The sequence below is a fragment of the Trachypithecus francoisi genome, unplaced genomic scaffold (assembly GCF_009764315.1).
Source record: "Trachypithecus francoisi isolate TF-2019V2 unplaced genomic scaffold, Tfra_2.0 Lachesis_group17, whole genome shotgun sequence".
Taxonomy (NCBI): Eukaryota; Metazoa; Chordata; class Mammalia; order Primates; family Cercopithecidae; genus Trachypithecus; species Trachypithecus francoisi.
In genome coordinates, this window is record NW_022681462.1 from 40,931,747 (window position 1) to 40,937,257 (window position 5,511).

Consider the following 5,511-nt stretch of genomic DNA (forward strand, 5'->3'; position numbering starts at 1 on the left):
AAGGAAAGACTTAATATTTTGCCTTATATACATCTTAATCACCCTAATGGTAAAAACTCACATGAAACTTTAAGATACAAGGTGATAAGAGAATCTCAACATGGAAGCTATCACTATAACTACAAGCAGTGTACAAACGTGCTTCTACTTCTACCTACATAAGCTGACAGATGTTTAAAACACTGGATTAACAAAGATCTTTTAGTAAAGTGACTTAGGCAAGCTTAAACTAGCAAGGATTAAGGATGAACCCTTACTAATTAATTGGAAGATCTGTGACATATTGTATACTTCATTTTACAAAATCAGAAATACTTATCTTCAAACAAGACAAGAAGACATGGTCTACCTGTCAAAAAACCACCACTCAGAAATATTTTTCATCCACAATGCAGGAAAAACATAAAATCTTTTAAATTGCACATTGGTACCAAAGAGGTCAACTGCCCGGCCTTCTTGGATTAGAAAAACTAAAGCTGAGTGTTCAGTAGTTTTGCAGGCCTTTGAACATGTCTAAGCTTTTAAATCAGTAAAATGCTTTCTAATAATTCTGATTACAAAAGTAATATATACTTCTAAAAAATTCAAACAGGGCCGGGTGCAGTGGCTCACACCTGAAATCCCAGCACTTTGGGAGGCCAAGGTGGGTGGATCACCTGAGGTCAGGAATTACAGACTAATCTGGTCAACATGGTGAAACCCCATCTCTACTGAAAATACAAAAATTAGCCAGGCATGGTGACAGGTGCCTGTAGTTCCAGCTACACAGGAGGCATGGGAGGCTGAGGCAGGAGAATCATTTGAACCTGGAAGGCAGAGGTTGCAGTGAGCCAAGTTCATACCACTACACTCCAGCCTAGGTGACAAGAGTGAAACTCCATTTAAAAAGAAAAAAAAAAAAATTCAAACAAAACAAAATGAAAAAAAATACAAAGTGAAAGGCCCCTACAAAACCCCCTCTGGGGCCCATCCCCCCAGCCCCCTCAAACGAAATCACATTTAACAATTTGGTGCATATCTTTCCAAACCTTTTGTTCTACACATATAAAAAACATATATGCTTTGATTTGGCTCAGGCTGTACATAGTATTTTCCTGCTTGCATTTTACACTTAATATATCTTTGACATCTTTGTATGTCAGTACATGTTGGCTCGATGATATTCTATCATTAAATACCCTTCCAAAAATGGCAAAATCACTTTAAAAAATCATTCACACGAGTACATATTTACAATTTTAAAAGAAAACAGACAGAATCCCAAAACATAACACCAAAAAACCTCTAAAAATAATCTCTATCTTTCCACTAGCATGGAACAATTCATTCCTTTTTCACACAAAACGAATTATGTGATTGGAAAGATTAATCTCCACATTTATATACAGAATGTTCTATTCGTTAAGCCTATCTGAAAAGAATAAAAAATTCAGATGATTAATTCACTTACACTTAGAAATTAAGTCAATATACTGTGAATACACATTGTGATCAGTTATAATATGCTTCTTCTTAGTCTAGGGTTTCAATTAAATAACGGTAAAAACAATTGGGTAAATAAGACAGCTAATAACTGAAAAATCCAGAAATTCAAAGATTATATTGCCAACTAAAACACTGCCATTTACATTTTTTTTCCTACTTGGTAGCAAATGCTAATGGAATTCAATCCTGATTACTTAAAGTCAGTTCACATCACACATTTAATCAGGGTAATAAGAACATAACATGCCTACTATAGCGTTAGATTAAGACATAAAATTATTTTGCTTGAATGTAATGACGGCGTACCACATGGGACATTTGTCAATCGCTTCAGCACATTGTTTATGAGTGACTGGATGTCCACAAGGAATAAAAATGACAGCAATATTTCTATCCATACAGATTTTGCAAAGCTTCTCCTCTTGCAGGCGCCTTAGCTGCTCTTCAGTACTAATCTCTTTCTGCAATGGAGTCTGACTTGATTCGTCTTGTGTACTGTCTTTCTGAGCCTTCGCTGGATCTGCAACCAGAACCTCAAGTGATTTATGGTTGCTCCCAGATGTCTGAATTTTTTCCTCCATTATTTTCTTAATGTCCCTGAAACTGAACCCCATTCATGTAGCTTCCTGTACCATAGGATTATGGAAGATGGTATCAATTTTTCTAATTAGTGATGGTGTTTTTTCAACAGTTCTTACCAGACACTCCTCAAGTGAATAGGATAAATGAATATTGTTTATACACTCTCATGTCTTCTGTTCTAGCAGATATTTACACACTGGATGCCATTTAGCATGTTGTTCCCAAGGGTCTTCGCTGGGCTTCCAATCAGTTACCCCCCCAACAGTGAAAGCACTTTACTTTATCACCTTCACCTAAAGCATAAAATCCAGCTCTTCCAAGCTGCTCCTTGTTCACTGAATATATCCACATCCCAAAAGTAGTGATCCATACTTCATAATCTGCCACGTATGGATGGATGGATGGATGGATTTCTTGGAGGATTTGTTAAATTCGGGAAATTCGACGCCAGGACAGCTGGCCCAAACTACCCGTGACAATCTGCTTGGTACAAGGGGGGGGTCCTAGAGAGGGTGTAGCCCAAGCCCCAATCTGGAAATGACAACTTGGTTCTGCAGCCGGGCCCCAGCCCCTGGGGTCTCACATCCCTCGATTAGCACCATGCCAGCTCGGGGTGCTGCCAAGGTCCTGCCAAGGTCCTGCCACTTCCCCAAGCCAGAAGCGGGCAGCAAGAAATAACGAAGCCCACGTACCACCCCTCACCCCACCAACCCTCACCCGATCCCACCCCCACCTTGGCTGTAACCCAGAACCTGCTGGCAATTCTTAAGACATTTCTAATAATTTTAAAGCTAGCTTATTTATTAAAGATTTTACTTAAGTTACATAAACTTGAAAAAGTATTCGACTTGTCTTTTCCTTTTACCTGATAAAGTATTTGATTCAAGTGCTTATTGTCTTAAGCCAATTAATTTGAGCTCCACTGTATATTTTCAGGAGTGAAAAATTGTGTACACAACACATAAATACATAGACGTATTAGGCATGCCAATAGAAGTACATCTTATAGATTCATAAAGACCTTTTTTTCTTTTCTACCTTAGAGTTTTAAGTTCTTGATAACTTGTTTCACTACTTTGGCAGTTGTCAGCTAAATAGCCCTAAATCTGCATATTAAAGTAAGGGAGGAGACCACCCCTCATATTGTCTGATGCTCAATTTCTGCCTCCAAAGAAAGAAGAAGTAAAAACTAAAAGACAGAAATGAAATCCACAGGCAGACAGCCCGGCGCCGCACCCTGGGCCTGGTAGTTAAAGATCGACCCCTGACGTAACTGGTTCTGTTATCTATAGATTACAGACATTGTATAGGAATGCACTGTGAAAATCCCTATCTTAATTTGTTCTGATCTAATTACCAGTGCATGCAGCCCCCAGTCACGTACCCCCTGCTTGCTCAATCACGACCCTCTCATGTGCATCCCCTTAGAGTTGTGAGCCCTTAAAAGGGACAGGAATTGCTCACTCAGAGAGCTCGGCTCTTGAGACTAAAGTCTTGCCGATGCCCCTGGCCAAATAAACGCCTTCCTTCTGTAATTCAGTGTCTGAGTTTTGTCTGTCGCTTGTCCTGCTACATTTCTTGGTTCCCTGACCGGGAAGCGAGGTGATTGGCGGAAGGTCGAGGCAGCTCCTTAGGTGGCTTAAACCTGCCCTGTGGAACATCCCTGCAGAGGACTCCGACCAGCCCAAGCGACGTGGATCCTGAGAGTGCTCCCAGGTAGGCATTTGCCCCGGTGGGACGCCTCGCCAGAGCAGTGTGAGGCAGGCCCCCGTGGAGGATCAATGCAGTGGCTAAACACCGGGAAGGAAAGGGCACTTGGAGTCTGGACTTCTAAAACTTGGTAAGACTAGTCTTTGAAACTTGCCCACTCCATTTGACTGGAAGAGTGGCCTGATCACCCACGGCGTGCCTTTATCGGCACTTTGGTTTTGGTTTTGACTTGGTTTGAATTGCTTGACAGAATTGGTCTTGGGAACTTGCCTACTCCATTTGAGTGGAAGCGTGGCCTGATCACCCACGGTGTGTGTGCCTGTACCAGCACTTTGGTTTTTGTTTTTGACTTGACTTGGATTGCTTGATACTTTGGTTTTGGTTTTGGATACTTGGATTTCTGGATACTCTGATTTTGGTTTTGATTTTGGTTTGGTGTAAACTACAAAAGTGTGTGTGCGCCCTTTTTACCCATTCTTTGCTTTGTGGTGTGTGTGTGGTGTGAGCGTGGTGTTTTGTCTAGAGGAAATATGGGTGAGACACAAAGTAAGCCCACCACACTAGGAACTATGTTGAAAATTTTCAAAAACAAAAGGATTTAAGGGAGACTATGGAGTACTATGACACCAGGAAAACGTAAAACTTTGTGTAAGATAGACTGGCCAGCATTAGAGGTAGGTTGGCCATTAGAAGGAAGCGTGGACAGGTCTCTTGTTTCAAAGGTATGGCACAAGGTAACCTGTAAGCCAGGGAACCCAGACCAGCTTGTTTTAGATCCCCTGCCCACAACATATGGTGGTTGAGAGAACACAGCATAAGCGGCTGGCAGAGGCAAGGAAAGACCAGCAGAGAGAGAGAAAGGAAAGAGACAGAGAGGAAAAGAGGCAGAGAGAGAGAGAGGAAGAGACGGAGAGGAAGAGACAGACAAAAAGGGAGTCGAGAGAGAGAGAGAGAGGAAGATAGAGGCAGAGAGAGAGAGGAAGAGACAGAGGAAAAAGGAAAGTCAAAGAGAGAGAGACAAAGTCAAAGAGAGGGATATACAAGTAGTTAAGAAAAAAAAAAGGTGTATCCTGTTCCTTTAAAAGCCATCATACCAATTCTAATTTGGACAAAACAAGGTCTTATTAATAGCAAAAGATAATTAAAATCCCAAACATACAAGGTTTTCAACAAAAGTAAAGTTTGCTAAAAGTTAACAGTGTAACATGTATTGTAGTAACTTCTAATCTTGTGGCCTTAGACAGTAGTCCACAGACATTAAAAACAAAAAAAAGGTTCGCTTTGGAAAAGAATGGTTATCATCTTCGGAAAAAAAAATAAAAAAGGGGGGGTGGAATTTATATAAAAAGAGTGTTATATGGTAAATTCGTGTCCTGAAATAAATTAACTGGTTGTTTAAAGAAAGAAATGTTTGTAATAAGTCAGAAAGTTAAGGCATGTAAAAAAAAGTTGCCTGTAAAAGTCGTGAAAAAAAAGTTATAAAAAAGGTGTGTTAAAAAAATTTATGCAAAAAATGCTGTATAATTTAAAAGTAACTAGGCCTCCTGAATATAAAACTATTGAAAAAAAAACAGTTTATTTGCAAGGTGTATAAGAAAAGCAAAATATACCTTTGGTAAAAGGATTATAAGCAGGCATAAGAATGCACATTTTTACCTACATTAAAATGTTAAAAATTATTGTTTTGAAGGTTTAAGCAAGTTTTAAAACATTAATTGTAAAGAACATTCTGTG

At 39.7% G+C, this 5,511-nt stretch overlaps 1 pseudogene; it reads right to left on the reverse strand.

Moving 5' to 3' along the window:
• Window positions 1–895: 895 nt before the first annotated feature.
• LOC117062831 lies at window positions 896–2,669 on the reverse strand (annotated as a pseudogene).
• Between the last annotated feature and the right edge of the window lie 2,842 nt (window positions 2,670–5,511).